Consider the following 15,270-nt stretch of genomic DNA (forward strand, 5'->3'; position numbering starts at 1 on the left):
ATGAATTATGGAAAACATTATCTAGATTTAAAAAATATATTTTTGAACTTTAATGTGATGGAAATCCAAAAATGTAATTCCATTTTAATTTTGACCATTTTTTAAAATTAACTGTTCATATACTGTATGTGGACACCATGCAACAAAGGTGTAAAATGGGACAAAGTCACAGCTGACAGTATATAATTTTGTGTTCTTAACGACATGATGCTATTTATTTCAGCTCAGTTATTAAGAACAATTACAATATAATTACAAAAAAATAAAGAATAAAACTTTAAAGCCCTAAATAGATATTCATGTTAGTATATTAAGTGTATATTATGAAAAAGACAATACATTGCAGTGCTAAAAAAAAAAAAAAAAAAAAAAAAGAATACATATACAAGCAGGTTACAGAATCAAACTTGTTGTGTAATTTGACTTCACTGTTCCAGTATGTGCTCATATGTAGACAGTTGTTTTTTGGTGAATATAAAATACATTGATTTCTGATTTTGCATTTTTACAAATTTACTTTAAATAATATATATTAGAATTTTTTTCTACACATTTCTAAACAGAATATAATAACTAATTTAATAACACGTTTCAAATAACTAATTTCTTTTATCTTTGTCATGATGACAGTAAATGATATTTTACTAGACTTCTTAAGATAGTATTCAGCTTAAAGTTAAATTTAAGAGCTTCGCATGGTTAATCAGGCAAGTCACTGTATACTGTTATCCAGGGATAGGGAAATATTTTAAATTCTTGGCTTGGAATTCTGTCTAAAACTTATTCAAACTTTTATTTAAGCAGGTTGTTCTGGATATGTCTAAATCTTTCTGTTTTTTCATTTCTGTTGAAATGGAGAACCGGAAACGAGATAGATTTTTAGAAAAAAAAATGACATCAAAGACACATCTTTTTAAGGAGTTCAGAAAGTCCCTGAAGATCACAAGTGCCAGTTTTTAATATAAGGTTTTCATTTTCTTCCACTGATTATAACAGTGAACCACATACTTTACCAAACATTTTAAACATAAATATATTGCAGAAATCCCTAGCCTAGCAAGAAAATACAGTCTATTTGTGCTTCAGAAAACTGTCTGTGCCACATTTATTGTCAGATTTTTAAAAATATTAGAATTTTTAAGTTAGGGCCCTATCATACACCCGGCGTAATGTGGCGCAAGGCAGAAATGTTATTTGCTAGTTTCAGCTTGACGCAAGTATCGTTTTGCTGTTTTGCACCATGTTGTTTAAATAGCAAGTGCATTTGTGCTCATATGTGCGCCCATAGGCGTTCTGATCTAAAAAGCAAGGCGTTCTGAGGCGCACTGCTGGCGCGTTGCTATTTTGAGAAACTATAATAGATTTTTCATTAGACCAAAATAAACCCGGTCTAAAGTCCAGCGCAGAGTTGCATCTCGCTAACACACTGTTTAATAGCCTACACACAAGATGTAGAGCAATACGCAAATATCTTTACATATGACATAATTAAAATATTAATGATATATTTAGGATATAATAAGAATGTATATAGGATAAAAATATAAAGGATTAAAATATTACAAAACATTATTTTCTAGCCTACATAAACATGAAAAACCACTGCTTTCATGCCTTAATCTCGGGTGGCTTTTTCTGGTTATTCATAACAATTTGCTTTTGTATAATGTTATTAATATTAGCAGTATTATTTATTATATGCATATTTATATTTGTTTTATTAAAAACAAGCTTAGATTTGCCCACCTGTCAGGTTTTAGACCATATGGGGCACAGCATGTGTTTTAGGATATAACTCAGGTTTTTGACACACTTCGTTCTTATTGTTCATTTATTCGTTTGCTGGAAATTAGAACTGAATTTAGAAATAGTTTTAAGAAACGCAATTAATTATTTATAGGCTAATTGATGTCTGTGCGTAAAGGTTTCCCTATCCACTAGAGCGAAAGTGAAAGTAGATCATTTATCTCTTATTCTTGCACAGTAGATGCTCTATTTAACTGTTTTCTGTTAAAAAAAAACTGGTAACTGTTAACTGTTTGCTTGTGAAATGCTTAGTTTTTCCACTTACACTTACTTTACGTCATGTAAATAGCAAATGCGCTTATGGCGCGAAGCAAGGTTATTAAAAGGGATGGGAGATGAGCCACTGATTGGTTTATTCTCAAAACACACCTATAACTCATTAAGAAAATAAACTCAACCCTTTTAGATCACGCGACATGGCACAAAGCGTATTTTTCCGTCCTTCAAATAGCAAAAATGCATTCTGACACGCCCTGAAAGCGTTTGTGCCCTGCGTTTTGCGCTCTGCGCATGGACCGTCAAAATAAAGCCCTCAGTCTCACTGGTGGAGCTGCACCAGTAGACCACTGAGCCCAGAGGTGGAGCTGCACTGGAATACCTCTGAGCTCAGAGGTGGAGCTGCACCAGGAGACCTACTGAGTTCAGAGATGGAGCTGCAGCAGGAGACCCACTGAGCCCAGAGGTGGAGCTACACCTAGAGCAGTTGTAATTGCAAGCTCAGTCAAGAGAGAAAACACGAGCAGAAGGTAAGATCATTAAACACTTGCTTATGAATTACTTTCTGGTGTTCTTTCATGCAAGAATTATGGAAAATATTTTCTAGATTTTAAAACATATTTTTAAACTTTAATGAGATGGAAATCCAAAAATGTAAATCCTTTTTAATGTTGACTATTTTTATTTTTAAATAAATTGTTCATATACTATATTTGGACACCATGCAACAAAGGTGTAAACTGGGACATAAAGTCACAGCTGACAATATGGAGTTTTGAGTTCTGAATGACATGATGCTATTTATTTCAGCTCAGTTTTTAAGAACAATTACAATATAATTACAGAAAAATGTATACAAAACTTGAAAGCCCTAAATAGATATTCATGTTGATATATTAAGTGTGTATTATGATAAAAGACAATTTATTACATTGTTAAATAAAATAGGATATGCAAGCAGGTAATAGGATCAAACTTGTTGTGTAATTTGACTTCACTGTTCCAGTATGTGCTCATATGTAGACAGTTGTTTTTTTGTGAAAATAAACAGGAGGGCTGATCAGTTTAACTGTATAAATAATCTCAGTTGATCCCCTCGTATAAAATGTCTCACAGAATGTCCGGGCCATTTAGCACATGTCTGTCATTGTCAGCAATCTTCTATTAATGATGTCATCATGGAGTTCTATATCTTCTATACAAGCTTCTACAGTATGTGCACTATATAACATTATAGAAGAAATTATGCCCATGTTTTTATTTGTTTGCTTTTTTATAATTAATCTTATGCTTCAATAAAATGTCAATAAACATTACAATTATTCTTTATTGTTTAGAGTTTGTGTACATATGGCATTCCAAGCAATGGCTTGAATCTGGTTTAATTTACCCTTAAGCTGTTTACCTATAATAGCTACCTATAATAATTAAGTTACCTATAAAATGACAGGGTCAATAAATACATTTCTTTTAAAATGTCAAAGTTAAACTGGGATAAGGAATTATTTTAAACTCTTGGCTTGGAATTCTGTCTAAAACTAATTAAACTTTTATTTAAACAGGTTGTTCTGGATATGTCCAAATCTGTCTGTTTTTGAAATGGAAAACCAGCAACAAAACTGATTTTTAGAAAACTTTTACATCAACGACACATCTTTTAAAGGTGTTCAAATCACAGTGACAGTTTTTAATTCAAGGACAATTTTTTATTTTATTTTCTTCCACTGATTATAACAGTGAATCACATACTACACCAAACATTTTATTCAAAAATATATTGCATACATCACTAGCCTAGGAAGAAATTAAAGTCTATTGGTGCTTTAGAAAACTAGCCGTGCCACATTTGGTTAGTCTCACTGGTGGAGCTGTAACAGTAGACTCACTGAGCCCAGAGGTGGAGCTGCATCAGGAGACCTACTAAGCCCAGAGGTGGAGCTGCATCAGGAGACCCAGTAAGCCTCGAGGTGTAGCTGCATCAGGAGACCCACTGAGCCCAGAGGTGGAGCTGCATCTCAAGCGATTCCAGTCTCAAACACAGCAACACTTATTTATAACTTTTTATTATTACTCTGAAAACCATGGAAAACCACCTTTTACACTACTGTTTAAACTACTGCTTTCAAATAAAATGTAAATACAAAATACCTTTGCATGAATACACTCAAATTGAACATCAGTGGATGAATTATATATATATATATATATATATATATATATATATATATATATATATATATATATATATATATATATATATATATATATATATATATATATATACATACAGTTAAAGTCTTCTAAATTATTAGCCCCCCTCTGATTTTTTTTCTTCTAATTTTTAAATATCTCCCAAATGATGTTTAACAGGGCAAAGAAATTTTCACAGTATGTCTGATAATATTTTTTCTTCTGGAGAAAGTCTTATTTGTTTTATTTTGGCTAGAATAAAAGCAGTTTTTAATTTTTTAAATACCATATTAAGGACAAAATTATAAGCCCCTATAGGCTATTTTTTCTTTGATAGTCTACAGAACAAACCATTATTATACAATAATTTGCCTGTACCCTAACCTAACCTAATTAACCTAGTTAAGCCTTTAAATGTCACTTTAAGCTGTATAGAAGTGTCTTGAAAAATATCTATTAAAATATAATTTACTGTCATCATAGCAAAGATAAAATAAGTCAGTTATTAAAGATGAGTTATTAAAACTATTATGATTATAAATGTGTTGATTATGATTATTGATGTGAATGTTAAAACCATATAATGAATACATTATATAACACATATCATTTGCTAAATGCTCCTCTCTAAGGTTCTTTTTTTACTCATAGACTCTCAGTGACTGATGTAAACAGCGTGATGTATTTTTACAAGCTTTTTGTTGAAGTCTTTCCACAGTTGACTAATGATGAGACATGACACATTTCATGCTGTTTCGTGTTTATTTTGTGCTGTATTTGTACTCTCTTGCTTTAGTTAAACAGCCTTCTGTCACACCACTTTAAAGACTTTATGAAAGCTTTAAAGAGAATTTGAAAGATGAATGTTTGTTTCTCATCTGTGTGTTGTCTGTGTCTTTTTTTTTCTCTCTTTGTGGAGGTGTAAGAACAGTGTCAGTTGTGTATAAAGCTTCTGAAAAGTGTGACGCCACACTCAGCAAAAAGTCCAAGGACAAAACAAATTCTGCTGTATGTGACACAAGACTACGCAAATGTTTAACATGTTGTGATGTTCCCCTCAATAAAAAATGCAGTTGTGAGAAAACAGCAGTAAAGAAACTCATTTGCCTTTAAATAAAATTGTGTGGAAAAGTACAATGAAACAATACGTTCACAATGTAAATCATAAACACATAAACTTAAAAAGTAAATACTGTAGATAGATAGATAGATAGATAGATAGATAGATAGATAGATAGATAGATAGATAGATAGATAGATAGATAGATAGATAGATAGATAGATAGATATATAGATGGATGGATGGATGGATGGATGGATGGATGGATGGATGGATGGATGGATGGATGGATGGATGGATGGATGGATGGATGGATGGATGGATGGATGGATGGATGGATGGATGGATGGATGGATGGATGGATGGATAGATAGATAGATAGATAGATAGATAGATAGATAGATAGATAGATAGATAGATAGATAGATAGATAGATAGATAGATAGATAGATAGATAGATAGATAGATAGAAGCCTCTCTGTTTCCTGTTCTATTAATTATTAATTATTCTATAAATTCTATTAATCAAGGACTCCAGGAGTAAATATACTCACAAATATGCTCAGTGCGCATTCATATGAAACAAATAAGACACAATGCCTGTCACTGATTTAAAACAGACCATATTTTTGTAAACACTGTGATGGATCTTAGATGCAGATTCCCACACAGGATATGTGCTCTTCAATCCAGTATTATAATGCTCAACAACGTCTGCGTCATACCAGTGCTCTGCCATTACAACACTTAACTCACTTTCTTGGTTTGAGCTCACAGAGTGAACAATAAAAACACACACACACACACACACATGCAAAAACACGCACCAGTCAGTTTTAAGTTTTAGACTTTTCATAAAATGTTTTTTTTACTGTAATTTCTATAAAACATCCAATAGATTCAAATTACTTGTAAAGTGTTTTGTTTGTGTCATTATCAATTTGTGTCTGAAGATTACTTCAGCTGAGTTTTTCTTCCTGCACCTCTCCACCTTTTTGCATCTGCACCTTAGCATCTACACTCAACTTTACTATGTTAATCAAATCTGTATTCTAAACAGTTTGCAGCATACCATTTCAATCATAAAATCTAGGAGATATTAGCGGGTATGAAGGTGGTTGTGCGTTGGGTTTGGTGCGCATGGGGACTTAACCAAAAAGCTAGGTGGAATGTACCAAAAAGCCAAAGGGAGATGGATCTGAAAAACAGATCACCCAGGAAAAACAGGAGTGTTGGCATGTATGATTTGCAGTCGTACGTGTTCAAAACAGGCCTGATTTGATTCTACAATATTCTGACTGTTAGCAGTTTGAGAGCTATTTAGTGTCAGAAAGAGATTCTCACAATTTTCCCTGTAATAAACAAAAAATAAATTAATTCAATGTTCAGATTTGTGTGCTGATGTATGCAGATTAGCACATGCAATAATTAAGTAATGCATCACATTACATTTTAGAAAACTTGTAATACAAAAAGTTTGTAATCCTTAGTAATCAATTACAGTTAAAGTCAAAATTAATAGCCCCAGTTTATTTTTCCCCCAATTCTGATTAACGGAGAGTAGACTTTTTTAACACATTTCTAAACATAATAGTTTTAATAACTCGTTCCTAAAACTGATTTATTTAATCAATGCCATGATGACAGTAAATAATATTTTACTGGATATTTTTCAAGACACTTCTATACAGCTTAAAGTGACATTTAAATGATTAACTAGGTTAATTATTATAACTAGGCAGGTTTGGGTAATTAGGCAAGTTATTGTATATTGATGGTTTGTTCTGTAGACTATTAAAAAAAAAATAGCTTAGAGGGGCTAATAATTTTGACCTTAAAATAGTGTTTCAAAAATTAAAAACTGCTTTTATTCTAGCCGAAATAAAACAAATTTCCAGAAGAAAAAAACATTATCAGACATACTTTGAAAATGTTCTTGGTCTGGTAAACAAATTTCAGAAATATATATAAAAAAAAAAATTCAAAGGGGGGCTAATAATTCTGACTTCAACTGTAAGTGAAGAAATATGGTTGTAACTGTTTGTTTTTTAAACCCTGTTCACCATCAGTGTTTTTTTTTTTTAAGAATTAGTTCACTAAAAAATTTTAATCTGTTATTAATTACTCACCCTTATGTCCCTGATACCACGGTTAATATGGGGTCAATCTAGGGCAGTATATACTTACAAAATAAAAAGGTTTTCAAACAAAAAGTAGTAATAAGTATTAAGCAAAAATAAAATATAAAAAATAAAAATAAATCAAATAATTTTTTTAAGAAACACAAATAATAATTGCTAACTAAAAAAAGCCACAAAGTGAAACACGCAGAAATGTAAAGTGTAAAGTGAAAACAGCATCAAAAACTCAAACTAAATGCTAAGTGAGCATTGTAATTGACTGGTTTTAAGAGCAGTGGTATAAAAAAAAATTTTGCAAATACATATAGTTTTTTATTGCAAATAATTTTAAATGAAATATTATATTTTTGCACTACGTGATTTTTATTTGCAGTTCTTTTTTGTTTGCTAATTTAATTTTATTTCTCAAATCTTAATTATCCCTTTGCAATTTTTGGAGATTTGCATTTATTTATTTTTGCTCAATGTTTTATTTTTTGTTTTTTAAAACTTTCTTTTATTTTGCAAGTATATATGGCACTAGATTCACTCAATAAGGTCACACTAGAATTTGAGCATACAAAATTCTGTTGTATGGCGCTGTGAAAAAAGGCGAGATTCAACAAGATGATTAGGCACTTAAAAAAGCGAGCGATTAGTTCATATTATAAATTTCTGCCCTGAGAGGTCTTCTATTGTTTTCACTCAGCCACTTGATGTGATTTCGCAGGTTAGAATTCACCAAGCTTGAACTCCCCAATGCAGCCGAACTGTGAAACTTGTCGCATGAGCTTGTGCTTCCGGTCTGTCGCATTCACATGCATATGAATGGAAGTCAATAGGGCGAACGTGCAGAGTGACCAAAGCTTTAGACTTCGTCCATGTCCAAAACACAAATTGAGGTATTTTAGATGAAAGTTCACAAAAGGAACCAAAAACATTGCCAAAATATTCCATGTGACTTCAATGGTTTAACTGTATTCATACAAAGCTCCAAGAACACTTTTGTGTGACAAAACAAAAAAAGAAACTGTAAAACTAGGGGTGTGACGAGATCTCGGGCTACATAAGATTAAATCGCGACAAGATTTATCGTCGAGGTGAAAAGTTGTCCTATGAGTTGAGATGTTATGATGGAGTGTGAGGGTAAATTTAGCACTAAAGATTGGAATCAGGATTAGATTTGAACCGCACATCAAGTGCTTTGCACACACCTGGCAACATGGGCTGCCTCTGTTTTGCATGTCGCTCATTATTTTGCTAGGATTTTAAATTATATAAACACTATTTTCCATTCATATATTAACAAAATATTTTGCAGTGTTAGAATGTCCTTTACAGTTTTGAATTAATTAAAATATCAGTAAAATAAGATTCATTATATGTAGCATTCACAGCTGAACAGATGCACTTTACTCTCAGGGACTGATGTTTTTAAAGTAATTAATCTTCAAAATAAATCATTGTGAGAGCTGAATAAAAGAAACAAACAATACTCATTACAGATATCTTCGAAACTGTGTTAAACAAATGCTCATAACAAGCCAATAAACTGATAAATAAACATTTACAGTCTCATATTCACTCTACAGGTATATATTATAAACTGTATAGTGGTAAGTCTAAATAATTTGAATTGTTTTAACACTATCAATGACTATATTTAATGCAGACAAAGCATTTATGACTTTATAAATTACAACAATTTCCTATTAGACTGCAATATAAACATCTTTAAAAATGAATTAATTTTGGCACAATTAGTTATCTCATTTCTAGAGAGACAAATCCAAAAACACATAAAATGACCAAAATAAGGACCGTTAATGTCCTATTTGTAGTGCAAGTTATAAGGAACTCCAAAGTCCTTTCCTATTGTATAACTAATCACTTCACCAAAGACTTCTGCAATGTTTTCACTCAGCCCTGTTTCAAGACTCTCTACTGGATGGAGGTGGAAGAGTCAGTGATTGAACAATTTAAAGGTCATCTACATTACAAGTCTTTTTTTTCTTTTTTTTTTCTTTTTTTAAAGCACCAGAATATTTTTTTTGTCAGTTGAATAAAAGACTATTTTTTACGGAGACCCGGAAGGGACGTAATGGTGGGGAAAAAATTGGTGGAAGAAAAAAAAAAACTGGGTGGGAGAAAAAAGCTGAGTGATAGGAAAACATTAGGGATGTAACGGTATCAGAATTTCACGGTACGGTAATACCTCGGTATGAATGTCACGGTACGGTATTTATTGAATCATTTACAGGAAAAAACAAAACTTTTGAAAATACTCCAAAAAAGTGCCAAAAGTGTCAATGACATACAAATTAGCCATCTATCTGTAAGCTTTGAAACAAGAACTTCAATTTTAATAACAAAAAATTATTAAACCATGTAAAAAGAAAGTTTCAATTTAGTATTGTTGAACACTCATCAATTCAACATTTAATCACTCACTCACTTAGATAGAGATGGGTTTTAAAGAAAATTATCATATAAATATAATCTGGTAAAAGCTGGTATCTCTGGGTATTTACAATGTCCCCTGCAACAGAAAAAAACCCTCTCATTTGGGACTGAGGTTTCTGGGACAGAGATATGACTTGGCCCAGGTTGACAGCAGTGGGTAACGTTGTGCATTGTCTTTCCCCCACTTGAGAGGACAAACCATGAGTGAGATAGAGGTCTTTTTGCGGTACAAGTCAATGTCTGCATCAATCTGAACAGTGTGCTGTGTTTCTGCAGACCCCATGACTGTTATTAGTCGTATTCCCCAACTTGCAGGCACGTGCACACATAGGGCTCAACCTGTGCAGTGCACATGCCCTTTTTAGTCTTGGATAGAAAATGCCCTTCCAAAATGATCAAAAGTGCCCCCGCGACGCGACATACCCTCCGTCCCGTCCTTCAGTAGACGCGCGACAACACCACTCTTGAGTATGCGCGCTCAACCCCCCCTCCCCGCTTTACAGTATGGAAAACAATGCGGAAATGGAGTGTGCTGCTAGAAGCGGGGATGAAAAAGAGCTGTAAATGATCAAACCTAAAGTGGGTGTTGTCGCCGCGCGCGACAACACAGCTGATCAGAACGCGCGCGGCAACAACACCCACTTTAGGTTTGATCATTTACAGCTCTTTTTCATCCCCGCTTCTAGCAGCACACTCCATTTCCGCATTACTGGATCTGTAGCGACAACAGACTGCAAGGGATGATGGCCAAGCCTGGGCTGATGGGAATTGTAGTTTTCGCTACCTCCCGTTCGCTTCATTCGCCTGAGCAAATTTTCTCAGAAGACCTATAGTTTTACCGAGTCCTGTGACTACGGTAATATCGAAAAAAATTTATATTGCGGTATGACGGTATTTACAATACCGTTACATCCCTAGAAAACATATTACTAAGGTTTTTGCGTTCCCTTGCAAAGATTTTGCGTTCTCTCGCAAAGATGTTTTGCGTTCCCTCACAAAGACTTTTTGCGTTATCTCGCATAACTGTTTCTCCACAAACACATCCTGTTCACTTTATACATGTAAACCCTCACGTTTTTGCCGAAATTCACCAGCATTTTACCATTCTATCCCACTATCATCCTATCATTAAGTATTTCCCATATTTCTAATATATTTTTAATCTTGAAAGCCCGCTGAAATTAATATCAAATGTCTGCATTCACTTTCTTTACATGAAAGCTGTGCGTTGATCGTCACCTTTCATATGCTACCTCTGAACCAGTGAATGCATTTACAAGCGCTGACTGACAGACACACTTTGTACTATAAACTGATCCCAGATCAGCTTCTGTACACGCCATTTAAAGAGGAGCAAAAGTGCAGGACACTTTTGTATTCGGGTATGTTTAAACAGACAGACAAATACACTGAATAATTTGTAGACACGTTCGTCCAACATGTTTTATTTTAAACAGCTACTTTTCTCTTAAAGGAGCACAAACAGTTTCTAAAGTAATGAAATGCTTTGATTATAGATCTGTGCAGTCTTTCAGAGACACCTCTGTTATCAAACTAAACAAAACTTGAGATTCATTTGCTGCTCACTTGTTTGATAACAGAGGTGTCACTTTAAATGGCTTATACATAAACTGATCTGGGATTAGTTTATTGTACGGAGCGCGTCTGTAAATCAGCGCTTATATTTGCATTCACTGGTTCAGAGGTTGCAAATGAAAGGCGAAGATCGACGCACAGCTTTAATGTAAAGAAAGTGGGATAGAATGGTAAAATACGAAGTAATAGTAAAATCTTTGCGAGGGAATACAAAATATCTTTGCAAGAGAACACAAAAAAATCTTCGCGAGAGAACGCAAAATCTTTGCGGGGGAACGCAAAAACCTTGGTAATATGTTTTCCTATCACTCCGTTTTTTTTTCTCCCACCCAGTTTTTTTTTTCTTCCACCGCATTTTTTTCCCCACCATCACGTCCTTTCCGGGTCTCCGTAATTTTCCATTTATATATTTCATCATGAAAGATTTCTTAAAAATCAAGTAAAAATCTTGTCTCATTCTCATGAACCCAGTCTCACCTCATGGATTAAGCGTCTTTTTTACACTTCTAGTAAAACGAATTTTCTCCCATGTCAGGTCAGGGTACACTATTAGACTCAATGTATTGAAAGCAATGTATCGTCTATACAAACACTCTGACAGGGAAGACAACAGTGAACAAAGTCATTTGAACCTTTTTTTTTTTTTTTTGGTGTACAAAATTGTTCTTGAAGCTTCATATGATTATTGTTGAACCACTTGAAGTTTTTTTTTTTTTTTTTTTTTTTTTTTATTTGGACTGAGCATCAGAGAGCTCTCGGATTTCATTTAAAATTTACATTCTGAAGTTGATTGTCTCAGGATTTAATAACTGATACCGTTGACTCAATAAATGTGCTGTTTCATTCACCCATCTCATCATTCACAGCTGAATGTTATATAAAAAATAAATAAATGTGTCCATTCTCTTGAAGCAAGCTCTTATCTTTAAAATGACCAGATGTCTCGTCTCTGTGTCAGCTCTATAAGATTCCCAGGCTCCTTTGCATGAGCAAGATAATTAATAACAATGAGGTCATCCGTCTCTTAGCAATTAGTCCTTGTAACCAACTAAACAATCCACTAGGAAGCATATAAAGTTGCATACTTTAACTGATTACAAATCAGAAGGAGAGAGGATGTGAAACCGTGTCAGGACTTGTTGTGTTGAACTGAATTCAAGTGTTTCCCACTGTCTTTATTTCCTGGATCTGACGAGGACAGAAGAATGCTGTCAGACTTCCTGTTAAACTGAGAAGACTTCAAAAACTTTAATGCTGCTGATACTGTCTAATCTGATATCAATGAAAATGACACATTAAACCGAACTGCTGAGAGAGCAAAAGTTCGAGAAGAGGAGATTTACTGATATTTTCTTTTCAAACAGGCTGAAGATTAAATGAAAGACTGTAAGTCTCCTTCTTGGCCCTGCTCTTATTCTTGCAAATAAATAATGCCGCTGTAATTGTTTTTTTCATTTATGTTAGCCCACTGAATTTACACACCAAATCCCCAGAATGGGATTTCAGATCTCTCTGGAACCACGGAGCTTTAGTCAGACACAATCACAGATGGATCTAAGAACTTTCCTTCTTATTAAAAAAATAGGAAGGAATACAAACACTTTGCCTGGCTAAAATGTGAATAACTACAGGGAGTTTTTTTTTTTTTTAAGTGGTTTTCTTTACATTCCTTACATTGATTTCATTACATTCAGTATAAACAGTGATTAATAAAGGACAACACATTTCCCCAAGTGCCGTTTATATGAAGGACATACTAGATGCGATTTTAAAGAGCCCCTATTAGGGATTTTTGAAAATGAGCTTCCATGCAGTGTGTAACACAGCTCTAAGTGAATGAAAACAAACAGCTGAGGTTTAAATCTAAGAGTGCAGCATGTTTAAAACTATTGATTCTTTAGTTGACTTAGAGTCGAATAAACAAACTGAGTTGGGTTCGGATCTTTTATTTGATCGCATCGAAGTCAATACATCACCAAATATGTACTTTGAGTTCCGGTAAAACATGCACGTGCTTTTCCTCCACACACTAGCAGAGGCTTGGGAAATCACGAGACTGATCATGACGCAAAGATGACGATTATTAACACATGGAAATTCGGCTGTGGGGAATAATTTTTACAACAACCACAGTATAGCCAATCTAGTGCTGTGTTTGTTCAAGTCATTTTTTGGATTTTTGATACAATAACCATACACTGCAACCCGGAATTCGTCTGCCGTTTGTTTTTGAAAGAGCAGCAGAGACTATGGGTCTTTGTCAGACTTTGACAGGGACTTTATCAGTAACTTTTACAGTTCAAATGGATCTGTTTCTTTTTCCTCCGGATCATAGCATGTACGTCTCATTAAAAGTGTTGCCTTGTTTTGTGTAGTTTGGAAAATATGTGTTTAATTGTGTGTTATAATCGCCCCATGCAGCTTGTAATCACACATCGATTATAGATCAGTACTTGTACTGTATCTCTCAGGTTAATTTTTTTGTTTTTGATTTGTATGGGGCTGTTCACTTATCGCATAAAAAACTATGTTAAAACGTGACGTTGTCAGGGTTCTGCCACTCTGGTCATGTAAATTCTTGTTTTGGTGGCAGAATCTGGACACTAGTCATGTCTAATCCTGTCCTGTTGTGCTCGGCTCAAATTTTCTGTGCGCACGCCTTCGTTGGTGTTTGCAGAGCTTGCGCGCTCCCGCTTGATGCTCGTGTTTGTGTTTTCGTCTGTCTGCAGCGTGGTGTTTCATTCCCAGCGTCTCAGTCTTGTTGGTTTCGGTTTTGGTCGGCGCTGGGATGAAGCATGCACGCTGCGTGTGTGAACGCACGGTGAGTTTTCATTCATTGTGTGCTTGTGTCTTGCGTCTGTCAAAGCATGTGGCTATGTGTTTACATTGTGGTCACATGCTTTTGTCGTGTGCTTCAGTGTTGTGCTTGTTTTGTCATGAACATGCGGTTAATGAGTTCTCTCATTGGCTGCATGTTCTTGTCCTGTTTTATGTGAGTGCATGGCTTGTGTTGTCTCTCTGTGTCATGCGCTCTCCCGTTTATTGTCAAGTCCCACCCTCCTTGTTAACTCATTATTAGATTGTCATGTTCACCTGTGTGTCAATTTACTTTTGCTTTATAATCCCCTCATGTTCTTAGTTCTGTGCCAGTTCGTTGTCGATATTACTCTGTCTTATTGTTTCCAGTCCTGCTTTGTCCTGCCAGCCCTGTCAAGTTTGTATTTGCCTTTTTATTCATGTTTTCCCCTTTCGGGTAGTTTTGTTTTGCCTTTTATTTTTATTTGTATTTTATAATAAATCCTTCATTTTCTGCAATTGGGTCCTCGCTCCTTTTTTCCCTAACCACGACCGTGACAGACATGTGGCTCTTCCTTTACCGATTCACATGCGTTTCTAAACTGCCGATTTCTCTCTGTCTCTTGCTGAATGCAGTCAACCAATCGCAATAGACTGGGTCATCGGTCCAATCAGCACAGATTAGCTTCGCGCTAAGGAGGGGTTTGGGAACAAATGAATCACTGAACGATTCATATGGGAGTCGCTGGAATATTTACATAAAAATAAATGCATATTATAAAACAATGAAGGTGTTTTTTGAACTTGCAAGCATATCAGCATGTTGTTGGAGACCCCCAAAACCAAAATATGACATTTTTTTAATGCAAAATAGGGGCTCTTTAAGCAATGGCAAGCCACTTTAACATCTAGACCCAATCCCAATTCTACCCCTCAGCCCTTTTTCTTAATAATGTCCCAATTTTCTTTAGCTTGAAGGCGTAGGGCTAGTGGGAAGGACTAGATACCCTCGAAATGGAGATT

The sequence above is a fragment of the Danio rerio genome, chromosome 20, assembly GCF_052040795.2.
Source record: "Danio rerio strain M-AB ecotype USA chromosome 20, GRCz13ab, whole genome shotgun sequence".
NCBI classification, from domain to species: Eukaryota; Metazoa; Chordata; class Actinopteri; order Cypriniformes; family Danionidae; genus Danio; species Danio rerio.